The sequence below is a fragment of the Arachis hypogaea genome, chromosome 10, assembly GCF_003086295.3.
Source record: "Arachis hypogaea cultivar Tifrunner chromosome 10, arahy.Tifrunner.gnm2.J5K5, whole genome shotgun sequence".
Lineage (NCBI taxonomy): Eukaryota > Viridiplantae > Streptophyta > Magnoliopsida > Fabales > Fabaceae > Arachis > Arachis hypogaea.
Window position 1 is genome coordinate 31,567,202 of NC_092045.1, and position 13,950 is coordinate 31,581,151.

Below are 13,950 nucleotides of genomic sequence, written 5' to 3' on the forward strand. Positions count from 1 at the left end.
AATTCTTTGTGAAACAATACAGTTGAACTGAATGTATGTGCAAAATTATTTTGAACGAATAGATATATCATATATGAACTTGTTATAAAATATTTGTATTTTTGCATATGCAATGTATTGAACTTTGAATTAATATCGTCCAGCACTGTATTTAGGTGCAAATATTTATAACTAGCACCACCTATAAATATCAAAGATATCAAAACTACGGCTTTAGGGGGTTAATTGAAGGTCCATATAAAAAGTACTCATAGCACCATACTTTCTTGCCCTTTTTTCTTGGGTCGTGGAATGCTTCTATGCTTTGAAGATGTGTATAATTGTCAAACATTGAGCTTAATTTAGAGCTCATGTGAATGTGGTTGGCAGAAAATGCATGTAATGCCACCCCATTTGATAATTAAGACCGTTCATGATTTTATCAACTTAGGATTCAACATGTGGGTTGCATTTTCTGCCGTATGTTGAAGAAAAAGGGTTACCATAATAATAATAATGTTTCATAAGGTCATCTCCAATTTAACACGCATACTCACTCCCTTCCCCTATAAGGAGACTATCAAATACTTCTCTACAAGTCAATCAAACAAAAGTAATGCTTGTTTAAGTATTTTATTTTACTTTAGTAGATTGTTTTTGACAAAGTTTACATTGTATTATTGCAACATCAGTTATTTGGTTTACACTTAAAAAAATACATAATAGTACTAACGAATAATAATATAATTCACAAGTAATAAGCCTCATTTTCTTTCTACATTATCAAGTTTTATATTTTAGAAGATTCAAAATCTTCTTAATCTTGGTTTTGTCATTACAAAAAAATTTGATAAAATCTGGTAATATACTTTCTTTTTTTGTTCAAAACTGTCATAATCATCAGAATCGCCACTAAATACAAGTCAATTATGGAGATAATAAAAAAGTCATAATATCTGAATATTACGACGATTTTAAAGAATTGCTCTAATATAAATGTCATTTTAAATTCTTTTTTCTAGCGTATGCATGTGTGATGTCTGAAAATTAATATTTTTAAAATTGTTTATTGGAAAAAAAATTAATAAGATAACTACTTTGATATTCTTTGAAAATTAGCGAATAAATTATTTTTTTATATATTATTGCATAATAAATCTAATTGTATATGCAGTTAAAAATGTGTAAACTGTAAAATAAGTTTATTATAGAAGAATACATAAAAAAAATCCTAGAATAAAGTATGAAAGAAGCTAAGGGGAGGAAGTGGGCGATGGAATTAGGATGAGGTTAAGAGAAAAAGAAAAGGACAAAATTAGGTGTTGGAGGAGGCATGATTGAGCTATTAAGATTAAGAATGAGAATCTTATTTAATTTAAAATGGAAGGTGGTGGTCCCTTTTTGCTCACCGCCGTTTGATATGCGGCGAACCGATTCCCCTTTTCTCTTCTGACTTACCTCTCTCATCATTTGCCACCGTCACCTTATTATATATACTTCTCTCTCTCTCTCATCCTTCGTTCCTTTCTTTCTCTTTTTCTTCTCTCTATTTTTACTTAATTACCCACAATATGTAGATAGTATTTTAATCAACTATATTATAGATACATTAAAATTAATTATTAATCTAAAATATATATTAAAATAAATTAAATTATATTAAATTATACAAATATTTATATATAAATATATAATCACTAATTTTAATGTATATATAATATTTTGTAGTTAAATATCAATATTTTCTAATAATTAATATGTATTTTTTGTTTTATTAATTAAAAATATTATAAATAAAAAATTAATTAATAATAAATATATTTTTATATAAATATCAAGAATATTTAATGTACATATAGTATTATTGAATTATCTAAATATTTTTAAAATAAAAAAATTCTCTGTTTCAATTTGTCTATCAAATTTTAAAACATATAAAATTGTGAGTATCTAGTTTCCTGTTTTTAATGATTCACTTAATTTAATTACTATTTAAAAGTAATTCTATTTACTTGCAAAATTTTGCATAATTTTCAAATGTTATATTATTTTTTTATATGTGTTCTTCTATTTTAATAGTTCTATATTAAAACTGTGGGATGGAATTAGGGATGGATAGGCTATCTAATCCCATCCTATTAAAAGTCTGTCTGACTCTAATTAATGAGAGGATTTTAAATTTCTATTCTTTTTCGTTTAACGGTAGCTTGGTGGACTAAATTTGCCAATTCTTTTTTTTTAAAGAATTATTAAACTGTTAATTATTAAAAAATATATAATTTCACAAACATTTCAATAAAAAAATATTATCCAAAATAAATATAATTATCAAATTAAGTTCTTTGAAATTATAATTAAACATAATTATAAAAAATTATAATTTTTAAATTCATAAATACTAAAATCTTTATAATTCTAAATATCTAATAAACATAATCATTAATTAAGTTTTTTGAAACAAAATAATAAAACTAATATTGTCCAAAATAAAATTAATATGAGCCTAAGTAATTTTTTGTCAAAATTAAAAAATATAGAATGATAGGCCCGCCAAACAAGCTCGCCTCACCTCCACCAAAATCTATTAATTAAGTGGTGTGAATTAGGTGGGTATTTTTATTATAGCAGTCTCAAATTTATTATCCGACCAATTTCTTTTAGTGAATAACACAAGTTTATCTGACAAGTTTTGTCCTCTTATCACCTCTAAATGGAGTGACTTTTTTGATAGTTTTTTCCATAACTTCTATACCTTATTATTGAATCTGTTTTTAGTTTTTAGCTCTTGTCATTATGTTCCCCCCAATCTCCACTCTTCTTTTCCATTCCACTGATTAAGTTTCTTGTACAGATGTAGATTTTATTTCATTGCATTTTTAATTAATGACTAGAATAGTACTGAAAGCTTATGTCATTGATAAAAAAACCTTAAAAAAAATAAATCATAGATAAATCTTAAACAAAATATTCAAAAAAAATTAATTTTGTATTTGATAAATATTTTGTGTATTTGATTCAAACTTTTGTAAGAACATTTTAATAACTATTTAGAATTTACATAAAAAAAAAGTGAAATTCAATCACTAGACATTTTAAAAAAAATTCAATCATTCACATAAAAGAATATATTAAAAAAATCATTTATGTCTTTATGGTAAAATCACTAAATTTAAAAAAAAAATCTCATTTTTCTGGTCATACTTATAAAAAAATCTTATTAAAATCCTGTTGAAGTATTATTAGCAACATAGTAGTAGTAGCTGTAGCATAACGTAGCAGCAAAGGGTCGATAGCTTGGCATGTAAATTAACAACAATTAGTTTATATTAGTTAGTGAATTAGCTGGTGAGTTAATTAGAGGCCGCACAGTCAGCAATAATTAGTTAGATGATATTTAGAGTAGACATGTGTATATATAATGTAATAAGTGAAACTGTTGAACTCGAACTTCATCATAAGGATTGCCAGTTTATATATATATATAGAGTGCTTTAATTGAGTACGAACATACTTTCTGGGGTATAAGACATTTTCCCTTTATTATTGATTTTGTAGGATATGTGAGGAGGTTGTAGAAGTAAAGCATGAATTGATTGAGCTGCAAAAGCATATCTCAGCTTAAGGTATTCTTGTACATGATTTAAATTGGAAGAGTGGAATAAGTCGAGCCACAATCCTGCTGAAATTCAATCATTGTCACAAAAGTCTATGCTGTTAGGCAATTATTTGAGGGTTTAGATTTATATCTTAATTGATTAATCTTTAAATTCAGGTGTTATATTATGTGATTAGGTGATAAATTAGTTCTTACATATATTTGGATGGACTAAAATTATTTGAATTTTGTTATTTGATTAATGTAAAATAAAGGCTAGCTTCTACGAGATTATTTGATAGTGAATTAATATGGTTCTTAGATTTTTTACTATGTTTTTGATATTGAGCATTAAGGGTATAATAAAGTGTTTTAGAAAGATAGTGGTAGTTTAACCGAGAACTAAGTATTTAAAAATATTAAAATCTAACTCTAAAGATATTGTGATGATTTAGAATCGCCACTAAATAAAGGAAAAAGATGTCGCACGAATTAAAAATTTAGTGACAGTTTTAAACTGCTATTAAATATATTGTGATGGTATAAAAAGTCACTAAATATAGGAAAAAAATTGTCACAAGAATAAGTAATTTAGTGACGGTTTCATACCGTCACTGAATATATTGTCACACTTTTAAACAGTCACGAAATATAAGAAAAAAACTATCACAAAATTTAGAAATTTAGTGACAGTTTCATACCATCATTATATATAGCATAAAACGCTGAAACAAATATTACAAATTAGTAACAATCTTTTACTTCTAAAGTCACAAACAACTTAACAAAACAACGGTAGTCCAAAATTATCACTACGCCACTCAAATCAGTGACACTTTTTTAATTGTTGCGTAAAATTTTAGCGATGGTTAAAATGATCATTAGACATTAAAGAAAAGAGTTGTGAAAATATTGTTTCGTTGCAGTAACCAAGCTTAACTTGAGGAGGGTGTTGAAGTATTATTAATAGCATAGTAGCTGTAGCTTAGCAAAGGGTCGATAGCTTGCCATGTAAATTAACAACAATTAGTTGATTAGTTAGGGAATTAGTTGGTGAGTTAGTTAGAGGCTGTGCAGTCAGCAATGATAATTAGACGATATTTAGAGTATAGAAAGTGTTAGATAAACAATGACCATCTTAAATAACATGAACAACTATCAATTAAATAAAAGTATACTACACCTCTAAATTAATCATCTAAATCTTAATATTAAAATAACTATCCGTACACTTAATAAAATAAACATCCGATATATTTATTATTTACATTGTTTAATATTTTTATTATCTACTTATATTTTTTTCTTAAAGTATTCATATGTGTATATAGTGTAATAAATGAAACTGTTGAACTCGAAGTTCATCATTATTCAAGAATCATATTGGAATCGTGTCTCACTTTCTATTTTTTTTTCTACTCTCGTCTTCTCAAATCACTAGATTTTCTTTAAATCCGATTGCTAATCTTTTTTAGAATATTTTTAATATTTGTTTAATTTTATCATTTTTTATAGATTTATTTGTGATTCTTATTTTTTTAGTAATGTATACTTTTGATACCATTTAATAATAATAATAATAATAATAATAATAATAATAATAATAATAATAATAATAATAATGCGGGAAACGCCTGCAGCATGCAATTGATTTTAGTTTAATGCTTTGGATCTATAAATTAATTGGTGCATGCTATGATGTCTATATATATTTGTCTAACTTAGTAAAATAAGATAAAATTTAATATTTAAATTAAAAATATAAAATAAATAATTTTTTAATATTTAAAATTTACTATAAAAAATAATTTCGACAATTTCGACACCAAAATTACAGACACCACAGAATTGGCCAAATTAATTATAATGGTTAGAATGAATTTGTTGTGAAGCAAATAAAAGAGATCCATACATGGAGAGTGATGAATACTCTTCTTCCTATCACTCATGGAAAGGGAGTAAGGGACACCCTTTTGATCTGAGTGCACATAGTCATTCTCCCTTGTGCCAATTAATATACCAATATACTTATCATTATGCTGCAGGCGTTTCCCCGCATTATTATTATTATTATTATTATTATTATTATTATTATTATTATTATTATTATTATTATTATTATTATTATTATTATTATTATTATTGTTGTTCTTGCTGAGTTTGGTCAGTGTATAGTTCGTCCGTCGATGAATATCTTTAAACTTCTCGTTGGGATGAGTTATACGTCGGTAAGAAGAGAACAAGGGGGTGGGTACCTGCAAAAGACACTCCGACGCTCAAATCAGTAAGTGTTTAAGAGGTATAAGAATAATTCTATGAATATAGAATGTAAAACATGAAATAGAAATTATCATGTGTTATGTTGTTTTTTCTCTTAAGATATAGAAACTAGTGCCTTTTATAGGCATAAAGTTGATGAATGATATTTATGTTATGACCGTTTGGTCATTAAGATGAAAATGATGGTCATTAAGTCGGTAATGAAGGTGTCGGTTACAAGTAAATAATGAATGATAGTTAACGCCGAGTTATAACTCATAATGCACAATAAAGACCGAGTTATAAGGTGACAGATCATAGCCTCCAAGTTTTGTCTGTCGATCATATGATCCAGGCTAAGCTTAGAAAATAAAATGATTTATAACTCGGTTAAAAGATAAGTGAATAATGATATGGTGAGCCCCAAGCTTAGTCGAGTTATTATGTCGGCACTTATTCAAAAAATAATTGAATGATAAGAGTCATTCAATCAAGATAGTTGTGTGGTGGATACTTTTCCGCTTAAGAACAATTTTAGCATTTGATTGTATGTGAATTGAAAAGTTCAGAGATAGATATCCATTGACGGAATCGATTGTATGATCCGATGATATAATGGTTAATTGTCTTGGGAAATTTTCCGACCCACAACAACTTATTGATAAATTTCTCTCTCAAAGCAATTAGTTATTGAATATTTACAATTTACAGTGAAGGTCTGACATGAATAAGATAAATTGAGAAAATGAATAGGTATAAAGTCGCAACATATATTGAGTAATATATATTGTAAAAGTAAAATACTTCAAAATAAAAAAAATATATACCTTGAAGTTGATAATTGTAGAGAAGAAGAAGACATATATGAATATCATATATGTCAAATGTGAATATCTGAATTTTGTTTTGTAGGACATGCTTTAATTTGATAATAAAGCAATAAGATAACAGTCATATAATAATATAATAAATTTTGTTTAGCTATGAGGTATATTCCTTGTGCAAAAGTAACAAATTTGCATGTTTGTAACTATTTTTTGTTTAATAACTTTCTGCATTAAACAAATAGTAAAATAAAATTTAATAACATAAAATAAATAGTGTAACAATAATATACAATTAATATTTGATGAAATCCATTAAGATTTGAACTCATCATTACTGTTATTTAATTGTATAAATAAAATCATTAAACAATAAAAATATAATACATAATGAAATAAAAATGCAATTGACATGGTTGTTTATATGCAATTATTGTATAGAACATATATTGAGATTTGAATATAACTAATAAATCAGTAAATATTAGTTACACAAAATATAAATGCAAAAGTATGTTGAATAAAATATATAATTTTACTTGTGTAAATAGAGAACTTTGAAAAAGTAAGCAAAATTGATAAATGAGTTTGTGTTCAAATTGATTGAAAATCGAGTTTGTTTTCGGATTGATTGAAAGCTGAGTTTGTTCTCGGATTGGTTCATTGATCGATTATGAGATGTGAAATATTATGATACGTAAAAATAAAGCAATTTGAATGTATAAAGTACATACTTTATGAAAAGTTACGATAGATTATATTTTGATAAGAGGTATTAAATAAAATCTTAAAAAAGATTGTTAAGATTGGTTCAAAAATTTGAATGTAAATCAAATTTTATGAACCTAAGGGAAGTGGAAATTATTTTACTCGTCCCCACAGACGGCGCCAATTGTTCTTGCTGAGTTTGGCCGGTGTATAGCTCGTCCGTCGATGAATGTCTTTAAGCTTCTTGTTGGGATGGGTTATACGTTGGTAAGGAGAGAATAAGGGGGTGGGTACCTGCAAAAGACATTCTGACGCTCAAGTCAGTAAGTGTTTAAGAGGTATAAGAATAATTCTATGAATATAGAATGTAAAACATGAAATAGAAATGATCATGTGTTATGTTGTTTTTTCTCTTAAGATATAGAAACTAGTGTCTTTTATAGGCATAGAGTTGATGAATGATATTCATGTTATGACCGTTTTAACTCCATTTTTTTTAATGAAATACGTTGAACTGGGGGCTCACTCAATAACCTATCCAACCGAGTTATAACTCCTCAAGAAACTCAACCTGCTTCACTAAAAACTCTCCACAGGCCAAGTTTGGGGACTGTGATATGGTCGTCATAAACGAGCTATAACTCGGCATGGACCGTTATAGCTCCTCCATTCATGAGCCATAACTCGGTTAGATAAACGCTCCCCTCATAACCGATAATAAAACGGTACACAATCAAAGCACGTTACCCACCTTTTTGTAATGGACCTTAATACTAAGAACGTAACGGCCAAACAGTCTACCATATAAAACCAGGTAAAGTATTTTCTTCGGTAAAAAAGATATAGCACAATATACTGACTTAAACTTCGGAGTGCCTTTGTAGGTATACTCCCCCCTCATTTGTCCCCACTGTTCACGCAACACCAAAAAGAAAAGCTCGAAATTCAAAGGATTGGACGCTCAACCTCAAAGTACATAAGCTCCTTTGATATCTCTATTTTATAAGCAAGAACAATTATTATTATTATTATTATTATTATTATTATTATTATTATTATTATTATTATTTCATACGGGATATACTAGCAATAATCGTTTTATCGGTTCCCTTCTCTATATTATTAATAAAAATAGTTTAGTAAACATAATTTATAATATGCTTTAATTCCTTGATATCACTTCTTGTATTGTACTTACAGTATAATCTTGTTGTAAAAGTGACCAAATCTATTATCTTATTTGTTTTGAAATTGCACTACTCTTTACTCTACTATATTGTTTAATTTAAGTTGTAAAGTTGTAGGCTTTTCATAATAAGGAAAAGGTGATCAGCCGTTGAAAATATTGGAGGTAAGGTGATTAACATGTAAGAATTTTCTTTCAATAAGCAAAAAGATTTTTTATTTTATTGTATTCTTCAACTCAATAGAACAAGATTTAATTTGACAAATAGATGATTGTATATATAAAATAAAATTCAAATTTTGCAGACATTTGATTAAAAAGAATTTTTTTTGTTTCGTACGATATTTCTTAATTCGATAGGACAAGAACTACTCTATCACAAATCAAAATTCCATTTAAGACTTTATCACATAAGTAATGAGTTATTGAATAATTCAAAAGACAGAATTCAAAATTTTAAAATTTACTTAAGCAAATAAATGAACTAGCTTTTCAACTAACTCAAATTGCTTACTTGATTAGGAAGAACTAACCGTTCTATGTACTTTAAATTTGTTAAAATAAAAATGAATAAAAAGTGTTAGAGAGAGAAAGAGAGGAGATAATGATGAAGCATGATGTATTTAGTGTGTGAGAAAGGAGAATAAGTGGATTTTATTGCAAGGGCCAAGCAAGAGCAACAATAATAATGTCACAAGCAAAACAATCAATAATAAAAGAAGACAAGGACGCCAAACTCTAAAGTGGTGAAAAAACTCGGAGAGAGAGAAAGAGGTACTCATTATTCTAAAAGATTCTTTCAAAAATAAATAAATAAAACAGAGGCCCTTGTTTGTTATTATTATCACATGGATTGGGGACAAATAGATGCCTTCATGAAGAAACTGACACAGATGCGATGAACCCATGAATATGAGCTTGTCATCACGTGAAAGATGCTCCAATTTTCTTTTCTTTTTTGGTGGTTTGTTTTGATGAGAGGAATTTTCCTCTGTCTTTGTCTAAATTCTCTCATATATAATTAAGGTATCTTATGTTCTCTCATCCTCATGGATCCAACCAACTTGGGATTCTCTTAACTTTGTTCAAACTTCAAAATTAGGGTTTTATTTATTTATTTATTTCTATTATGGGTAGGTAATTGAATCTTATTACAATAAATTTGATTAATTTAGTAAAAAGAATATCGTAATTGCATATTTTAATGTAAGTTTTTTCTATGCCTAAAATTTGAATTCAAAAGCAATCAAAAGAGCTTTCAAAAACAAAAACAAGAAAGGATCATATTTATACACCTTTGAGAGATGGATAAAATAATTAATTTTAATATGATCATGTGTAAGATAAATTACACAAGTTATTTACATAGATATAGTTAAATCATGTAAGAAGAATTGTATTATTTTAAAAGATTAAAAACTAAAAAGCCAATTCGCCGGTGAATTGTATTTATTATTTAAAAAAGAAAATACTAGAAAAAAAAATTATTCGCCCCAATGGTTTCTTTTTTTTTTTCCACCTATATTCATATAAATCACCCACACGATTCTTATTTTTGAGGATTTTACCTATCAATCAAACATAATAAAAAATTTTATTCTTGGAGAAAGACAAATTCATTTTCGGCTAATAATTTGTGTATGTGTAAACAGTTTGTAGTTTTAATTTTAAAATGTTGACAATTAAATTGTTAAAATGATTGTAACTTTTAAAATAGGAAAAGAAAAAACAAAGTTTTCCTTGAGATATACTCACATTATAATTAATTAATCACTCTAAAAGAATAGGTATGAAACTGTGGATAGCTGTTGAAGATACCATTTGTTTCTTGGATTCTGGATTCCCCCCGTTTTAGAGTATCTCCGAAATTGAAATTAGTTTAGTTTATGGATGCTTTGGCTATCAACTTTAGAGGATTGGTTGGCAACTAGCTAAGCCTCCACAAACCAACCATATGGTCAAGCTACTCCCTTTACCCACCACAATAATAACAACAATAATCAAAATTCTATTCAATGCCATCCCACTTTTGATATTTTTTTATATTAGCCTCGGATATCTTTTACAAGAGGCAATTATTTTAATAAAATATAATTTTATGTAAACATCAAAAACTAACTACTAATTATTATGAAATTAAATCATTTGTTTTAAAATTTTGATTAATAAAAAATATATATAAATTATTATATCTCTAATTTATTTTCTCATATAAAAGTCTTTTTGGAGGGTTAGAATCCAAATGTGTATAGTTTTTTTTTTTTAGATTATTTTAGGGGTAAGTATGATTTTGGTCCCAAAAGTTTAGTGCCAGAATTGATTCCGTCTCTCATCTATTTTTTTTATTTAAAATGGTCCTTAATGTTGTATTTCTATTTAATATCGTCCTTTCCATCTTTTTCGGACATAAATGCCCTTTTCATTGTTAGGGGTAGTTACAACAACAGTTTAATATAAAAAATGCAAAAACATTATAAATATATATATATATATATATATATATATATATATATATATATATATATAAATGAAAAAAAGGGGTTTGAATCTTCCACTGCTGCAGATACCACCGTCGCGCACCTCGTGGAGGGAGAACGCCATGGCTGTCGAAAGCTCAATCTCATCTCGAAGCAAATCTTCCTCGCATGGTAGGTTGCTGCTTTGTTCTCATGGTGAGAGGTCGGTGCTGCAAACCTCGGGGACGAAGGAGAACTATGGTCGCAGATTCTAGGGCTGTGTTTACTATGAGGTTTGTTTTTTTTCTCTTTTCTTATGAATTGAGCTATTTGGGTTGGGGATTGGAGAGTGAAGACGGTGATTCTGTGTAGGTGCATGAAGGCTGCAACTTCTTTCGTTGGGACAGAGGTGGAAAACCCAGAAATTGCAAGAATGAGGAGGAAGGTTGCCTCCCTGAAATCAAGAATGAAAGCGGTAGAGTGGAAGTTAATGGTCGTTGCTGTATTAGAGGTTTTTGGGTGGGCTGGGTTCCTATATTTGCTGTTGCAGAATTTTTTTATGTCTAGGGCTAAGTGTGTAATTCCATTGAACTTGGTATGAAAAGGGTGTTTGGGTATGATGCTGTTGTTATTGTTGGTAAATTGTGTTAGGAATAGTTTTGTTAAATGTGTTCTGTTGAAATGTGTTTTGTTGGTAAATTATTAGGTGACTTCCCTGAGTCAGCAGCAATGTTGTTGAAATGTGTTTTGTTGAATGTGTCCTGTCACTGTTTCATTGTCCTCCTCTGCCCCAGAGTCAGCAGCAACTGGTTCAGATTGGTTTCGCCCCTCATCTACTCCACCATATAGAACCAGCTTTTGCCCCTCACTAATGTCACCCATCTCATCTTTATCCCCAACATCAATTTAGCTAGCATCAGGAAACACCTCTTCCTCCTAAACCTTGTGGACAATATACAACTCTACATGGTTTCTCAACTCTGCTATTCTACAGATGGCAATGGAATCCGCATCACTTTTAAACAATTTCAGATTTTTCTCCATGTCTTCATCTGCTGGATCCTTGAACCACAACGATGGAATATTCTCCTCCACATAACCAAATTGCCTTAACTCAGCATAGGCTTCAAATACAGACCACCGATCGCCATCAATCTCTTCTATCACAGTTGTTTCTCCTCCCACATACTGTAATGGACCGTTCTTATAAGTAAACCATCCTCCATGGTAGACCTTCACTTTAAAATAACCCATTGTCTTCTACAACACCCTGAAACAGAATACAACAACAAAAAAAATTAATTAAAAGATGAAACATACAGACCTTCCTATTTCACAGCGATGCTAATCCCTAGTCTCCACACAAATGACCTCATTTCAACCATAAACAGACCACCAAAACCTAAACCATCTAACCCAAAACTAACCACTGCAAGGAGAGCTACCATAGTGAAAAGAGGGTGGAAAATCATACCTACGCAAACCCTATCAGTAATGCTTGAGCGACTCTTCACGTCCCTTCCTTCCAGTTGCTCGATCTCGCCTCCTCTCTTCAGTTTCAGTCCATCAACACCTTCGGTCCTTTCCGATTCTGGGTTAGGGCACAATGTAATTGGTTTGGTTTACGAAGCGTTGTGAATAAAGGGTGTTGTAATAAACGTTAAGGGTTTTCATCCAATTTGAGGCCATCAAGTGTTTCGTGCGAAACACTAACGTTGCAAAGAGTAGATTCGTCATTAAAAAAATTATTAGAAAGGACGATATTAAATAGAAATGCAACATTAAGGACTATTTTAAATCAAAAAATAGATGAGGGACAGAATCGATTCTAGCGCTAAACTTTTGGAACCAAAGCCATACTTACCCCTAAATGCTAAATTTTTTTTCTTTTAGAATAACAATAATCGAAATCTAGGTTTTTTAATTACGAAAACTCTGATATTAAACCATAGAAAAAAAAACATATAAATAGTTACACTCCTAACATATATTCACATGGTGTTATTTCATATATTTTCAATTCATATTTTATATTTTTATATATATTTTATATGAATGAAAAAATTCTAATACATAATTGTTTGGTGACCAAGTATTTTTAGTAACTAATAAATCCAACTAAGCCATGTTATATGTACATGTTCTTCTCTTTTTCCACATCTTTCTTCTTTGTATTTGTTATATTTTTCTTAATTTCTTTTATTTTTTTCTCTCAAAAAAAATGAACAAAAACAAAAAAAGAAAGCCAAAACAAAGAAGAAAGAAGAAAACAACAACAGCAAAAAAAATTTATGTATTTGTGCAGTACAAATTTTTGTATGTTATCATTAAAAGTTTATATTTTCTTATATTTTATCTATGTAATTATTTTGTGCTCACCACTATAGAAATTGTGTATTTTACTGACGACTTTATTGACGACTTTGGTAATTAAATTTACCGATGGCATAGCTGTCGATAAAAGACTGTTGGCGACCCTGCCAATAAATATCTCGATCAATATTACTGGTAGTCGATAGCTGGTGTACGAAATTGTAATCACACTTTTGCAACTCCGCACAACTAACCAGCAAGTGCACTGCGTCGTCCAAGTAATAAAACCTTACGCGAGTAAGGGTCGATCCCACAGAGATTGTGGGTTTGAAGCAAGCTATGGTCATCCTGTAAATCTTAGTCAGGCGGATTCAAATGGTTATGAGGTTTTGATAATTAAAAGATAAATAAAACATAAAATAAAATAAAGATACTTATGTAATTCATTGGTGGAAATTTCATATAAGGGTTTGGAGATGCTTTGTTGCTTCTGAACCTCTGCTTTCCCATTGTTTTCATCCAATCATGCGTGCTCCCTTCCATGGCAAGCTGTATGTTGGTGGATCACCGTTGTCAATGGCTACCATCCGTCCTCTCAGTGAAAACGGTCCAGGTACGTTTCTGCACGGC